The sequence below is a fragment of the Myotis daubentonii genome, chromosome 1 (assembly GCF_963259705.1).
Source record: "Myotis daubentonii chromosome 1, mMyoDau2.1, whole genome shotgun sequence".
NCBI classification, from domain to species: Eukaryota; Metazoa; Chordata; class Mammalia; order Chiroptera; family Vespertilionidae; genus Myotis; species Myotis daubentonii.
Window position 1 is genome coordinate 217,162,178 of NC_081840.1, and position 16,243 is coordinate 217,178,420.

At 34.8% G+C, this 16,243-nt stretch overlaps 1 pseudogene; it reads left to right on the top strand.

Moving 5' to 3' along the window:
- Nucleotides 1-3,862: 3,862 nt before the first annotated feature.
- On the top strand, nucleotides 3,863-4,507 carry LOC132227541 (large ribosomal subunit protein eL14-like; annotated as a pseudogene).
- The last annotated feature ends 11,736 nt before the right edge of the window (nucleotides 4,508-16,243 follow it).

Consider the following 16,243-nt stretch of genomic DNA (forward strand, 5'->3'; position numbering starts at 1 on the left):
CATTTAGTTCAAGACAACTGGGATTTACAAAGCAAGCATCAAATGCCAAAAAACTATACTCAGGGCTAGATAAAGATGAGAAAAATTCCATTGACCACACAAAAGCAATAATTTTACTTTAATATGCAGAGCAATTTAGTCCTCCTTTGGTCTAAACTATACAACTTAGACCCCAGGCTCTACCTTCGCATATCCCAAAAGGCACATTTGTGTGTGTGTGTGTGTGTGTGTGTGTGTGTGTGTGTACATGCATGCACACTTTCTTTTTCATCCTATATAATAAAAGCCTAATATGCTAAGTGTCTGGTTGACCAGTCGACCGTGTAACTAATCAAAGCATAATATGTTATGGATATGATAAGGATGCTCAACCACTCACTATGACATGCACTGACCACCTGTGGCAGTTGACTGGTCAACCAGCCGCTATGACGTGCACTGACCACCAGGGGGCAGAAGCTCCGATCAGTAGGTTAGCTTGCTGCTGGGGTCCAACCGATCAGGACTGAGCAAGATGGGCCACATATGCCCTGGAGCCCTCCCACGATCCCTCTCCCACTGGCCAACCTCCCACATCCCTCCCTGGCTCCGATCATTCACCAGTAGGGTCCGGGACCCCTTGGGGGATGTCGGAGAGCCGGTTTCAGCCCGATCCCACAGGCCAGGCCGAGGGACCCCACTGGTGCACAAAACCATGCACGGGGCCTCTAGTCTTTATTAATAACAGAAGTGGTTTTTACAAGGTTGAATGTTATCTGTAACCCTGGAGCAACTGATGAAAACTAAGGCAGCATTGAAATCTCAATTCTTTCCCAACCAACTACATATCAACTGATGTATCCATTTAATCAACAAGTGTTTATTGAGCACCAACTTGAGATTCTAATAAAAGCTGAGAAATCCAAAGATAAGTAAAATGATCATGGCTCTAGCCTTTCAGAGTTCAGCCTCTACAGGTCTACGAAGATGCATCACGTGATGCACACATAGAAAATACAGTTTCACATATATATTTACACAGGGGCCCATCCTCCATGTTCATGAACATTAATCTAAAGATCACATTTCTTCTCACAACTTAAAATTGTAGCTAGAGGAAAGAAGAAAAAAATAAAATGTTAGCACACACTAAGGACATTTTTAACCTTCTCATGAGTAAGTATCTACTCATTTGTGCAATAAACATTTATCGGGCAGCTTATGTCTGCCAGGCACTTTGCTGAGCACTGGTTATAAAGAAAAAAAGGCTCTGTCCTTGGCTCAGGCTGATCTCACTCCAGAGACTCACACCTGCTGGTAAAGAAAATGAAACCTGTGATTTTGAGGACCCTCCCCATCTCCATCACCTGCCATTAACATACATGTTTATATATGCCCCCTCGCTCTTGAGAGTCACTGGTGTCGAGAGGGAAGCTAGCCAATAACAATAAATGCAATAAAATGCTATAGGTATTATGGTAAGAAATCTTTACAACATTCAGCAGGAGTTAGAGTGTTGTTTTGAATAATTTTATCTTGCAGGAGGAAGATGTTCAGCATTCCTGAAATACATAAATAAATGGACCTCTGAAATAACATTTGAAAAGTGAGAGGAATATTCTAGCCTGTTTTCTAAACTATTCATGGTGAAGAGGGGCAGGCATTTTAAATGAAAGTGGGAGTTATATTGTCCAAGGCAGAGACAGAGAGAGAGAGAGAGAGAGAGAGAGAGAGAGAGAGAGAGAGAGAGAGAGAGAGCGAGCTATCTTGGCACTTTCTGAGAACTAAAAATGTCTGGTAGTTTTAAAAGAGAGTGGAAAAATAGACATGAGCCTGACTTTAAACACACACACACACACACACTTTCTTATACAATGGACCTGTGTTTTGGAAAATGTCCTTGGCAGCAATGAGAAAGCTGCAAAATAGGAATATAAACATTGCAAACCAAAATTCAAGATGGTGATTGCAACAGTCCTGGTGAAACCAATCATGAGTATCTCAAAGAGGGAAAACTCAAACTTTGAAAACTCCAATTAGCTTCGCTCAGAGACAAATGAAATCATAAAATAGAGTCTCTTGGATAGAAAAATACACGTGATAGCTTTCTACACCACACTTGACATTTGGTTGCTGAGGGCTTGCTTGGCACATAAAATCTGCAGAAGCCAGTTCTCTGAATCCTGCCTCTGCCAATGCAAAGACAGACTGTACAAACCTTTGCCAAACATTCCTTCAAACCAGCTTTGCCTGTTAAACATCTCCAGAGAGGAATGTCTTGTTTTGGTGTATTCTTATTCACAGCTTTCCAAACAAAAGGTCAAATATTTTATTTTTAAGTTGTCACATCACAGCTGCAAAGAATTTTAAGTAACTGGAAACTTGCACATAAAAAGTTGAGACTACAAAAGCTAATAAATATGTAAATTTTGTCTGAATGTGAATTTTGCTTATTTTTCAAGATTCTCGGCCTGTTATTTTAACCCATAGGGTAGTAGAATTCTCTGGGCTACTTTCTCTTGCTATATTAAGAGTGTTCCTGAGACAAATACTAATTCAGCACAAAGAAAATGATTGCAAAGAGTAAGTCCAGAAAAAAAAAATGGATGGAAGAGAAAAAAAATGGTAAATTTCTAGTAATTTTGGAAAACATTTATAAAAAGTGTAACTATGCTTTGGCATGTCTAAGCTGTTACTGATTGACTCTGACTTTAAAGTGACCAAAAGCTTTAAAATTAATAACTTCTGTCTCACAGATATTAGAAATATTTTAAAATCGATCCTAATTTGGAATTAATCTGTTTATATACATGAGACTTGATCACTTTCTTTAAGGGTAGCTTTGAATAAATACATGAGTCCCTCACCCTTAAAAAAATGAAAAGAAACAGAAAAAATGTAGGTTTATATGAGACAGCAAAATAAAAGTAATAGTAATCATATTTACCCTAGCCATTATTATGGTCAGTTGTTAACTGAAACCAAGGAAAACCAAGCAATCCTGCCTGTATCACCAAGTATCTTATAGTTGCTTTTCATATTTCAGTGTCACTTCTTAATCCCTTTCAATACCATCTCTTTCACCAACATTGAAACTCACTGCTTTTCCTTAATTTCTTTTAATGTTTATGTTCTTTTCTCTTGTAACACTTTTTTAAGTAAATATATTCCCTGGTCAACTTGGCCAATTTAGTCCACAGAACCAGAGAATTTCACCCAACTTTGGATAGAACTTTACAATTTAACCCAATGATGTAGTTGATGTCAGAATCCCATTTATACCAGTAACTCATTCTAGGCTTTTTCTTAACCTCCAGTGACAATGAACTCAGTTCCCTCAAAACAATACATTTTATCGTAGAATACTGACTTACAAAGTTTTGCTACATAGAAATAAAATTGCTCTTCCTATATATTATACTAGAGACCCGGTGCATGACATTCATGCGCTTGAAGGGGGTCCCCTAGACCTGGCCTGTGCCCTTTAGCTGTCAGGGAGCCCTCAGGGGATGTCCGACTGATGGTTTAGCATGCAGAGAGGGCCTAAGCTGCAGTTGGACATCCTTAGTGCTTCCACAGAGGTGGGAGAGGCTCCCGCCACTGCTGCTGTGCTCGCCAGCCGTCAGCCGGTTATGGCTGAGCTGCGCTTCCCCTGTGAGAGTGCACTGACCACCAGGGGCAGCTCCTGTGTTGAGAATCTGCCCCCTGGTGGTCATTGCACATCATAGCGACCGGTCGGTCCACCGTTTGGTCGATTTGCATATTACCCTTTTATTATATAGGATACTCTATGCATCTGCTTGGGCTGCCATTAGAAAATATCAAGAGCCATGCAGCTGCACCACTGCCTGGGCAGGGGTGTGGAATGGCGCCCAGTGGGCCCTACATAGCGCATGGTGTTCAGGAGCTTCCTGGAGGTTGGCTGGGTGGCTTACCTCTCCTTTGGGTCTCATGCCGGGAAGCTGGTCGCAATCTTAAATGTTATCGATCAGAACAGGGCTTTGGCTGATGGACCTTGCACTCAAGTAAGGAGCCAGGCTAAGCCTTTCAAATGCATGCAGCTCACTGACTTCATCCTTAAGTTCCCACACAGTGCCCGCCAGTGTCTGATAAGCCTGGGAGAAGGCAGATATCAATACAAAATGGCAGCCACAAGATGGGCCAAGAAGATTGAAGCCGGAGAAAAGAAAGCCAAGGAGACAGATTTTGATCCTTACAAAGTAGTGAAGGCAAAGAAAATGAGGAACCGAATAACCAAGCTTGAAGTTAGGAAGCTTCAAAAGGCAGCTCTCCTGAAAGCTTCTCCCAAAATAGCACCTGCTGCTAAAGGTGTGGCTGCAGCTGCAACAGCTGCTGCAAAGATTCCAGCAAAACAGGTGACCGCTGCAGGCAAGAGGGTTCCAGCCCAGAAGGTTCCGGCCCAGAAACCTGCAGGCCAGAAGGCAGCGCCTCCAAAAGCTCAAAAGGGTCTGAAAGCCCCGCCCAAAACACACCTGCTGCTTCCACGGCATCTGGCAAGAAAGCATGAGAACATAAGGGGCTACTATGCACATATAATAAAGGTTCTTTTTAACACACACACACACAGAAACTATCACATACTGTGTGACTTAACAACAAATGTATTTCTCACATTTCTAGAGGCCAAAAGTCCAAGACCAATGTGCTGGCAAGGTAGATTTCATTGTTAGGCTTTTTCTCTTGGTTTGTAGGTAGATATCACCTCACTGTGGGCTCACCTCTATTTGTGTGTACAAGGAGAGAGTGAGAGGCAGATAGAGATAGAGACAGAGATAGAGATAGAGAGAGAGAGAGGGAGAGAGAGATAGAGACAGAGCCATACAGAGATAGACATAGACATAGAGAGAAAGACAGAGAGACAAAGAGAAAAATATCTGGTACTTCTTATAAAGACAATAATCCCATGGAATGAATCCTTATAACCTCATTTAATCTTAATTACTTCTTTACTCCAAATATAGCCACAGTGGGGATTAGGGTTTCAGCATATGAATGTTGGGAGGATATAAACATTCAGTTCATAACATACAGCAGTTGGACCCCTTGGAACTAAATGGAAAAGTGTGTTTCAGATACCCTATAGCTAAGATTATTTGAAACAGCTTATCAGATATTCTTTGGCTTTCACATACATTAACTGTAATTCTTCCGAAGACAGCTCATTGGTACACTTCCTTCAGGATTAGTTATTGATTCACATGTTTCTTTTCCATTTGCAGAGCCTTGGAGTTTTGAACACAGCTTTCCTGACCCCCTCTCCCCATATCCAAGGATAAGTAAGTCTAACAGAAAACAGGTTAGTGAATTTTCCCCAGACAACTTTTCACACCAAAACTAAAATTTTTCATGGAAAGTAATCTGAAATAAGGCTCCCCTTGCACTGTATAAAAGATTAAGCTGCCATGTCTTTGGAATATTGATGAGAAAAGGATGAAAATGTTCACTCCAAGAAGCTGTTTTCTTCCATCCAAAAGTTGGTAGCTGGCAGTCTGGCATCTTAGTTTACATCCCAGACATTAAACCTGGGCTATAAATATACCTAATGGGGTTTTCAATAGTTTTGTTTATCTCCCCGAGGACAGAGAAACCTGCTGCTTAGAAATGTCAGATCTTAAACCTTGTTTCTGTGAGTTGTTTTTATTTATGTTCCACCTTGTGTTTCTCTGATGCACATACAAAAGTCAACTTCAAGGAGCCATTCGTCATATTTGAAATCCTTAAGTAGTTAAGCTCTAGTCTGAAGAACCACCTGGAAACGTGGAGACAGGCAGTACATCCAGCACATTAAACCCAGACTATGAATACCTAACACTTTTTATATCACAATTTTGTTTTCCAGAAAACCGAGCACACCTGACATTATATAACATCATAAATATAGCATAGTGCTATATTATGTAACGTTATAAAATGTTGTTATTCATGTTACTGCGAAGTGATGTTGATGGTGCTTCCCATTATATTATTTTTAATAACAGCAGAAAGTCTATGACATAGTTAACAACATTTTATATGCAGAGATTCTAAGTAATGGATAAAGTTATCATTGAACCTCAAACAATACCATGTGTTTTACTCAGATATTATCAAAGCCAGGGTCCACCCCCATTTGTATTCTTAGATTGTAATCGTCATTAATATCACTGAGTTAACCTCTTTGTGAGAGTTGCTTAGCTTAGACATAGAGTCAGAGAATATTAGAGTTGTAAGTACTTCAGGGTTATCTTCAAATATCTAACTTTGCACAAACATCTTAGAAAATGAGGCCGTGAGCTATTGAGTAGCAAAGCCCAGGAATGAACCCAGGATTTCTGTTCGTGAACATAGTAGCCTGCCCCCCAATCTCTAGTCCCCATTTCACTAGTTTACTTTCTTTTCTTTTTTTCCATAATCACGTATTGATTTCTAACATACAATAAAAGTGTTTATTTATTGCTTATTATTATGGTCTCTTTCCATGTATACAGTGTAGCTTCAATAAGGTAGGGCTTTTTATAGGTCCTATGTACTGATATATTCAACTGCCCAGTAAATGATCAATAGGTATTAATTTAATGAATAAGTGAGTGAATAGTGCCTAAAATATCCAAACTTGTAGGTACCATTCATTTTTTTAATCCACATATATTTATTTGGGGTTTACTTAGTCCAAATACTGCTCTACATACTGGGTTTAAGATCATAAAAAAACCAACATGGCCTCTTCAATTATGGTACTTATAATATATTGAGAAGCCTGAATATTACCCAATAAACATAACAATTAATAAACAATTCTAATTAATTATTAGTGAAATGAAGACATAGCAAAACAATGGGGACAAACTTCAGAGTGTGATAAGGGAGGGTTGAGAAAGAATAATGAGGACATAGCAATGCAAAAGAAAGATGCATGTCAGGTGACATGGGGGTTAAGTTATCATGTTTGATTGTGTACTTTTGCATTTAGTTCTCAACATGTACAAAGTATTATATTCACAATATGTGAGGTGTGCTATTAAGCAAGTGATGTAACAAATAGAATTGAAATGGTACCGGTGGAGATTAGATGACTGTGAAGGGTGATTCTCTCTTTTCTATTTCCTATCATTTCATGGAGACCTTCCTCTTGTACATGTCTTACCTAGAAATTGACTAATAGATTTAGATATCAGTCTAACTCCCATCAGTTACTTAATATTTTAAGTATCATCATGATATGATTTTCAATTTTAATTCCCTGTTGTCTCATTTACTTCATTCTCATTTAAAAGCACTCATCTATTGATGAACCTAAGTACTTTACTGTACACAACTAACACCCAAGGCAAAGCGAGGAGAATACTTAAGATAATGTTGCTTTTAATGTACTCTTGGGATAATCTTGGGTATATTTTTCTATGTAATTAAGGAGTGAGAGTAGTTATTATTTTCACCTCTTAAAGAACATCTACAATTAAAATACTGAATTGTATGTTTATATTAACAACCTAACATATTTAAAGTCTATTTATTTTGCTTTGAATATCTGAAGAGAGTATGATACAAACTATATTGTTTTTGTGTACATGAAGAAACGCAGACTAGATTAGTTTGCTTATCCAAAGTCATACAGCTGGAATTAAACTCACATTTCTCAACCTCAAAATAGAATTTTTTAAATTGAACTTTTTGTCAAAGGGCAATGTAATGGTGGGTGGAAGGGGAAAAAATGTAGTAATCATGACTATCTCTGTTTCAGTAGAATTATATATGTGTGTGTGTATATATATATATATATATATATATATATATATATATATATAATGTTTATTAAGAAAAGTTTGGTAATATAAAAAAATGGAAAAAGAATAAGATTTGTTCGTAATTACATATAGGTGCATCTATAAGTTAGAATGAGTGTTCCATATCACAAACACATAAAAAAGCCAAAACAAGAGAAAAGCAAGGATAGAAAAATAATAGTTTAATCTTTTTTACTATCTTTTTCTATATTTGATTTCATTCTGATGGAAGTTGCTAAAGTTGAGATAGTCCTTTGCCAATTTTACAAATTTATCAAATTTCTGAGATATTCCTTCTAAGTAAAAACTTGAAAATGAAATATAACATTTGTAATATAAATTATGTATGGACTTGTAAATGAAACAGGAATATTATCAGAATTTATAAAAATAATCATATTAGAACAGATAAAAAAATCTAAAATAAAATCTAACAATTGTTAAGACATACCTAGTAAAATATAATTAATAAGTTAGAAATAATTTTTTATATACCCTGGTTCCATATCAACATGTAAGCTACACCTTGCTGATTTTGGCCAAATGTGCTAACATCTCTGTGTCTCAGTTTATACAAATGTAAATATTAATCCAAATTATCCCACATATTTTCAAATGCTAAAATCATATAGCTGAATAAAATAACTTTTAGATATAACAAATTTCTCATCTACCACACAAATCTCCATAGAATACCAGTCACTTCAAACTCACACTTAATTTATTTGCTTTATTATTTTTCCTGTACAAATTATCTGGTTATTTAGAAGTGCATAGATGAAACCAGACTATGATGATATGGACTGAGAAAATTTGGTCAGATACCATCAAAGTTTCTGGCTCTCTTTCATCAGTTTTTATATAAGCTTAAAATCTTCACCAATTTGTATTAATATTTTTAAAGGAATCAGCCATCATAGATTAAGACATGAGGAATTAATTTCATAGCTAAAATATTTGGATAAAAAATGAATATACATGTACTTGAAAAGTCTGGTTAGTATTCTGGAACCTAAAAAGAGGTTTTTAACAAAGCAAACTGAAGTTAGTCTCCACCATTCTGACTGATTTAAAAATTACTTACAAGAGAGAGAGAGACAGAAATGCCAAATCAGAATTTTAGAGATTGATTTAAAAATACAACAATGAAGATAGCAGCAAAAATAACAATATTCCCTATCAGATATCATACTGAATTAATATTCCTTTTGGGAATGTGTAGAATTAAATAGAGGGGCTGAGAAATACAACAATAACTATTCTAAAAGAAAAAAAAATGTCAGTCTCATAACCCAGTATTCTTTGGAGAAAAAGAGAGATATGGCAAGTTACTAATATTAAAAATAAAATATAGCCATCACTACAGATCCCACAAATATTAAAAAATGATAAAGAAATACTACAAACAAGTCTATGGCCACAAATCTGATAATCTCAGTAAAATGGACCTGTTCTTAGAAAGACACAATTTGCCATAACTCACACAAGGAAAAGTTGACAATCTGTCTAGGCCTTTATTTATTAAAGAAATTTTATTAATAATTAAACTTGTAAAACAGAAAATACCAGGCCCAAATGGATTCACTGCTAAATTCATCAAACATTTAAGGAATAAATTATACCAATTCTCTATAGTCTATTTCAGATATTATAAGTAGAAACATTACTTATTAACTCATTCTATGAGGCCACTTAAAATTGACCAATATATCTCATAAACATCGATGCTAAATACCTCAATAAAATATTAGCAAATTGAACCCAACAATGTATAAAAAATTACATATCACAACCAAGTGTAATTTATACCATTTGTGTAAGATTGGTTCAACATTTGAAAAATCAATTAATAAATCTATCATATCAGTAGGCTAAAATAGAAAAATTCACATGAATATATCAATAGATACATGAAAAGCATTTGAAAAATACAACACAAATCTATGATAAAATTCTAGGACTAGAGGTAAATTTCCTCAAATAAAAAAGGTCTTCTTTATAAAGATGATCTACACAATACCATAACTAACATCATATTTGATGAAGAACTTGATATGATATTGATCTACTTGATTATTAAATAATCTTTCCTATCACATAAGGCCAAATGGACTATTAAAATGGGAGAAATGACAGCACTTTCAAGGCCATTGTGCAATTATTTTTGTTTCTCTAGGCATGGCCTTGATGTCAAATTCCACCATGACTGCATTTTCATATCAATCCTATTTGGATTTTACATATAACTCTCGTACCCTGAATGCACTCCCATCTCTTAAATGTCAATCAGAGGTTAGGAAATGATTCATTCAGTTCTACCAGAGGCAATATTGTACCTGAGAACTTCATCTTACATTTTTGAACCTCAGGACCACCATCAATGCCCAACTTCTCTTTCAAAACATCAAGTATTAAAAATAAAAGATAAAATTAGAGGAAATTATAAAAATCATTAAATCTATCCCTGAATCATATCTTCAGAGTTGTGATAGACTTGCTTCTGAAATGTTCCTTTAATATTTACTGAAGTTATTTCATAAAATTCCTCTCTTTACTATAATTTTCATTAATTACTCTGAAAATGTAGTTGCTAATATCTCCATTAAAAATAATTAATGTTCATGTTTTCAGTAAGGAATTAACTTGAATGCTTATAATATTGAAAAAAATCAAGTATTTGTGATTGATTTAAAACACTATTGAAAGTTTTCAATTACTTCATTATAAGCAAAAGTGCATTTAAAGTGTACTGAATTTTTTTAATTTTATTTTTCAATTACAGTCTACATTCAATATTACTTTGCTTTAGTTTCAGGTGTACCACATAGTGGTTAGACAATCAATACTTTACAAAGTGCTCCCCTACTAAAAGTTGCAAACAATATACAAGTTATACTTAATAAAGCTTTTATTCCATTTTTTTGCAGCAGAAAATATGAACTGATTTTAAACTCAATATTATGAGAAATAGGTGAGTCTTAACTAGCCATTTTATATATTATGATATCTAATACTCTTAAAAAGATATAATTAGAAATGATTTGTTCATAGTTTAACATTAATTGATGGAGACAGTGAATCCGTGCTCTCCATAAGTCTCTGTTGTTCACTGATATAAAGATCTTGGGGTTGCCCAGCCAATTGGCTCAGTGGTTGAGCATTGACCTACGAACTAGGAGGTCAAGGTTTGATTCCAGGTCAGGGCAATGTTAGGGTTGTAGGCTTGTTTTCTGTGTGGGGCTTGTAGGAGGCAGTTGATCAATGATTCTCTCTCATCATTGATGTTTCTAGCTATCTCTCCCTCTCCATTCCTCTCTGAAATCAATAAAAACATACTTAAAAAAAAAGATATTGGGGAAATGTTATTTATTTAGGAAACTTTAAAGAACTCAGATTTGATATGTAATTTTTAGACAAAGGTTAAAAGTATTAAAATAATTTGTGAAAATAATTTGTAGACTGAAAATGTGAGTCCATTTCAGTTTGGGATATAATTTAAAAATTGTGCATTTGCTCAGAAAACATTCAGTATGTATTTAAATGTAGTGCGTTTTCTCTTTCTCTCTTTCTAGACAGACACACACACACACACACACACACAATAGTTCAGTTTCTGGTAGATTCAAGCAGAGAGAGAAAGAAAGAGAGAGAGAAAGAAAGAATATGTAAACTTAAGTTTTGTTTTTATTTTCATTTTCACTACTAAATTTTTATCCATATTCTCATTATTATTAGAGTCATTTGAATGCTGAAAGTTATGGTAGGTATTCAAATGATATCATGAGGAAATTTTGTTATAGTCGATATTGATTTGTTTTATAAATATATAGTAATTCAGAGTAGTTAATAACAATGAAGAAAACAATAAGTACTGTATGCTTTTAAAAATTATCTCATTTAGTATTTATAAGAATTCATTATAAATAGGAACTATTTTTATGTACATTTTCCAAAGTAAGAAATGAAAGTCAAAATGACTTAATTAATTTCCCCAAATATAATCTGATCTGTAGATTTTGATGAAGTTGTAGTTTGAACCCATTTCTTTTGATTCGCTACTTGTTCTGATCATTCATTGAATAATAATTTTTCATCTGACGTGTCAGGTAGTGAGCAATTGGCTAAGTATCTGATGAATAACCAACCATGATATTCAGTAACCTTCACAGGATCTCTTTATCTGCATAAATATGTCCTAATTTCAACATGGAAATTCAGGGCCCTCAAAATTCAAATTTAACTCCTACAGTGCAAAAAATATTACAAGTTGAGCTTTTTCCCCCAAAGAAAACAAAAACTGATATTTGCTCTCATGCAATTTTCATGTTCCTGTATGTGAACTAAGCCAATGCTAACATTGTTACCTTAATTGTCAAAAGACTTCTGCAACTCTATGAGGCCTTGAAAGAATTAAATTTACTTCTTTATTTCATGAAAATAAGTACAAGTCTGTGATTTCAAATAGTGCTGTTTTTAAAACAAAGCTATCATAAAAAATGTTTAAAAACTTTTGTGTTGACTTAAGGGAAAATGAAATGCTGTTTACTCCCCAGATGTACTTTGAGTAGATTTAGCTACTTTAATTCCAGTGCCATTGTAAAACATCCCTCAGAAAATGGCAGGAACTTGGAGATAAACAGGATGATAGTAAAAAAGGTACTCAACCCCCAACCCACAGCAGTGTAATTGCATCTATTGCAACAAGTTGCCATTAAACTTCTGCTTCAGGTCACTCATATTTTCAACACATTATAATATTTAGTTGTTCCTTATGTTGAACCAAACCCTTGCTTCCTGGAATATCTTCCTAGTGATCATGGCTTTTACATTCTGAACCAACACAAAATGTATTCCTCTTCGCAATGAAATTTCACTGATCTGAACCCATTTAGCGTTCCCAAACTCCAGTTCTTTAACTTCCTCCACTGAATCTCATTCTATCTCAGGTCCTTGCCTTTCTTATTAACCTGCTAGAGATTTTTAAGTTTTATCAAAATCCTCCATAATATAGGGAGCTCTTTACCAAAAGAGTACTGGAAATATACTGAGATTGTTATTTTACTCTCTCAAGAAAATAGACCTTAATGATTTGGTGTGAAGTTTCAATATTTTGTAGTTGTATTGACACACTATTAAATTATACAAACATATTTCAAAATCACCATGTAACATTTTTCACTCCTCCCAGAAAATGCCATCAAGGAATCTCTTTGCCCCCAGAATTGAAAACACTAATTAAATAAATAAAAAGATTAAACAGTAAAATTATTGTTGACCAATATGTTTCATGTTCACTTATTGCTCTCTCTCTCTTTCTCTCTCTTTTAGTGTCTGGCTAGCAAATTTTAAAGCTGCATCATTAGAAAGGAAAAGAACATGAAAATGTAAGATCATGTTTATGACATCTATTTCAGAACTCAAGTTTTAGTGCAGGACAATTCCATCCCAACATGACATGTGGCCTTCAAATTTCAATCACAGAACATGAGCTTGGTGAAATGGCTAGGTCAAGCTGCCCAGCTTGCTGGCCAGAGGGCCATTTGAGCTATCCAAACCAGCTATGTGTTTGGCTATAGTTTGGCACCAGAGTTTGGAAATCATCCAATCTTGTTTAAGACAATGGATCCTGTGGCTGGCTATAATATTGAGGACAATTGCAGTGATCCCATGTATCTCCTGATCAGCTGAGCTGGTATAAGTGGTCAAATCTGAGAAAACTGAGCAAGGTGAGTAATGGAGGGTGCATGGGTTAATTCTGTACCACCATGACTCCTCAAGTCTGGGTGGATTACATCACCCTCTGAGTCTTAGTCACCACAATCATCTTGCCTCCCCCTATCCCCACCAAAACACACACACACAAAAACAGAATAATTTCACTTGTTCCCTTTCCAGACAGGATGCTGGGAAGTTAATCGAGTTATACATAGACTCAATAGCTACTTGTGACCCGTCACAAATGATTTTCTCATTATTTCAAGAAGTAATAGTTTAGTTTTCCTGTAATTTCTTTTTTTTAAAATTTATTTTCATAGAAGGGAAAGGGAGAGAGAGAGATAGAAACATCAATGATGAGAGAGAATCATTGATTGGCTGCCTCCTGCATTCCCCACACCAAGGATTGGGCCCACAACCTGGACATGTGCCCTGATCTGAATCAAACCATGACCTCCTGGTTCATAGGCCAATGCTCAACCACTGAGCCACAATAGCAGGGCATGTAATTTCTTATTCACTTCTTGGTATTAGCTATTGGGGTACATGGTAATTCACCTTGAATTTACCCCTTGTCACATGTTGGCCAACCTTTTTAGATACTGAATCCTTATTTCTAAATCTAGTTACAACATGAATCACCAACTAAGGGAAGGAAGTAGATAAGCAAAAGAAAGAATTGTTTTAGTATTTCTTTAAACATTAGTGTTTTATTTTTAAATATTTAATGCTTCTCTCATGTTTCACCTCAGCTTGCTCTTTTCTTAGATATATGTTGTTTTTCATCTTTCTTCAGGGACTCTATTTTTCCTAAGGTTTAATCATTTTTATTGCTTTCATTATTGACTAAAAAGCAGAGCACATAAACCACAATATTTCTTGCACTTAACATTTGACAAAAATGCAGTGTTTGATGATCTACCATAATGCTATCAACTCAAATGTTTTTTCTCCAGGAAAACCAATACTTCAAGGGCATTATAAGGGATCAGTAAGAATATGAAACGTTAGTAATGTGCCAGTATTCACAGTCATACAATCTCCTGACTGTAGAAGATGTTACTTTTAGTGGCTAAGATGTATGAAGTCTGTAAGCACAATTGCTCTCAATATTCTCTGTAGTACCACTTAGTGGTCCTTCAGCTCATTTGAAAGTTTTATGTTAGTGGAGTCTCATGATTCTGAAACAAGTCTTTCTCTGGCAAGTTCTGTACTTTGGAAGTTTTCTTTTTTTTAGTGTGATTTCATTTTTTCTTTGCAACTTCCCTTTAGTACTCCTAGCATATCCCTTAGTGTCACATGGGGGGGGGAAGGGGGGAGCGGGGAGCGGATCAAATTCTCTCACATGATTTAATATCATTTCACCACTAAGACTCCCTATAACTTAACCTAACATTTTTATTTTATTTGTACTTTATTCTATAATGCAATGTTTGTGTCACTATTATACAACAAATAAAAAAACATAGCTTAGAGTGAAGAAAACATAACTCTGGAATATTTACTGTTCATGGCTTTGCAAACTTGGACAAATTATTTAACTTCTCTGTTTTAATTTTCTAGTGGTAAAATTGAAATAATAATTATAATAATAACACCCTCATTGGATTGGTAAGAGGATTAAATGACTGTACTCAATAACTGCCAAAATAATTTAAAATGCACATAGAACATTTTAAAAGTAGACTCATATTGAGTCATAACACCAGAATACTTAAACAAAAAATAAATAATAAATATATAATTAAAATTGTTTGATAAATATCTATAAATTTGTTAATATATTTCTAAATAGCCCATGAGTCAAATGGGTTGCAATTATTTCAAAGGTTTAATCATAATTTAAATTAGTAAGTTATTGTAGGCCTCTAGATCAGCTCTTTGCACATAGAACAAAATCAATGAATTGATTTTTCATTGAATAAAATTAAAATTTTAATTTGATAAGTTGTACCATTACAACTTAAATATCAATAAACAATAACTTAAATAGGTCAATGTTGGAAGCATGTCCCTTAAAATAAAGAATAATACCCTCTATCTTCTATTCAAATTTTCATTGGAGTCTTACACAGCCCAATAAGAAAATAAAATTAAATAAATAGAAAATAGAAAGAGGGAAGTAAAACTAATTATTTGTCATAAATGACTTTCTGCATGGAAACAAACATATAGTAATAATTTATTATAAATAATTGAGAATGTTAGAAAGCTTACAGGATATTATTTTTAATTGATTTTTAGAGAGAGAGGAAAGGACAGGGAGAGAGAGAGAAACATGGATGTGAGAGAAAAATAGCAAAATATTAATCGGCTACCTCCTACAACCCCCCTACTGGGACTGGAGCACAAAACCCAAGTATGTGTCCTGACCAAGGATTGAACTGGCAACCTTCCCTGCACGGGCCTACACGCAACCAACTGATCACACCTTTGGGGCCAAGATATAATTTAAAAAGCCAATTTTAATTCCCAACATCAACAACAAATGGTAGAACAACAGTTTATATACTTTAATTTATAATAGCAATAAAATTATATTTTAGTTGGCAATAAATTTAGAAAATAATGTGCAAGAATGTTTATAATGAATAATGACCGTGTAATAAGGGCATTAGAGAAGACCTAAGAAAATGGAGACATAGCCCATGTTCAGAAGGCTTAGTATTATACAGGATGATTTTTCCCTACTGACCTAAAACACCGCAAGAGATCAAGAAAACACTGCCAACAAATATCCCAACAGAGATTTTTGTGGCATTTAA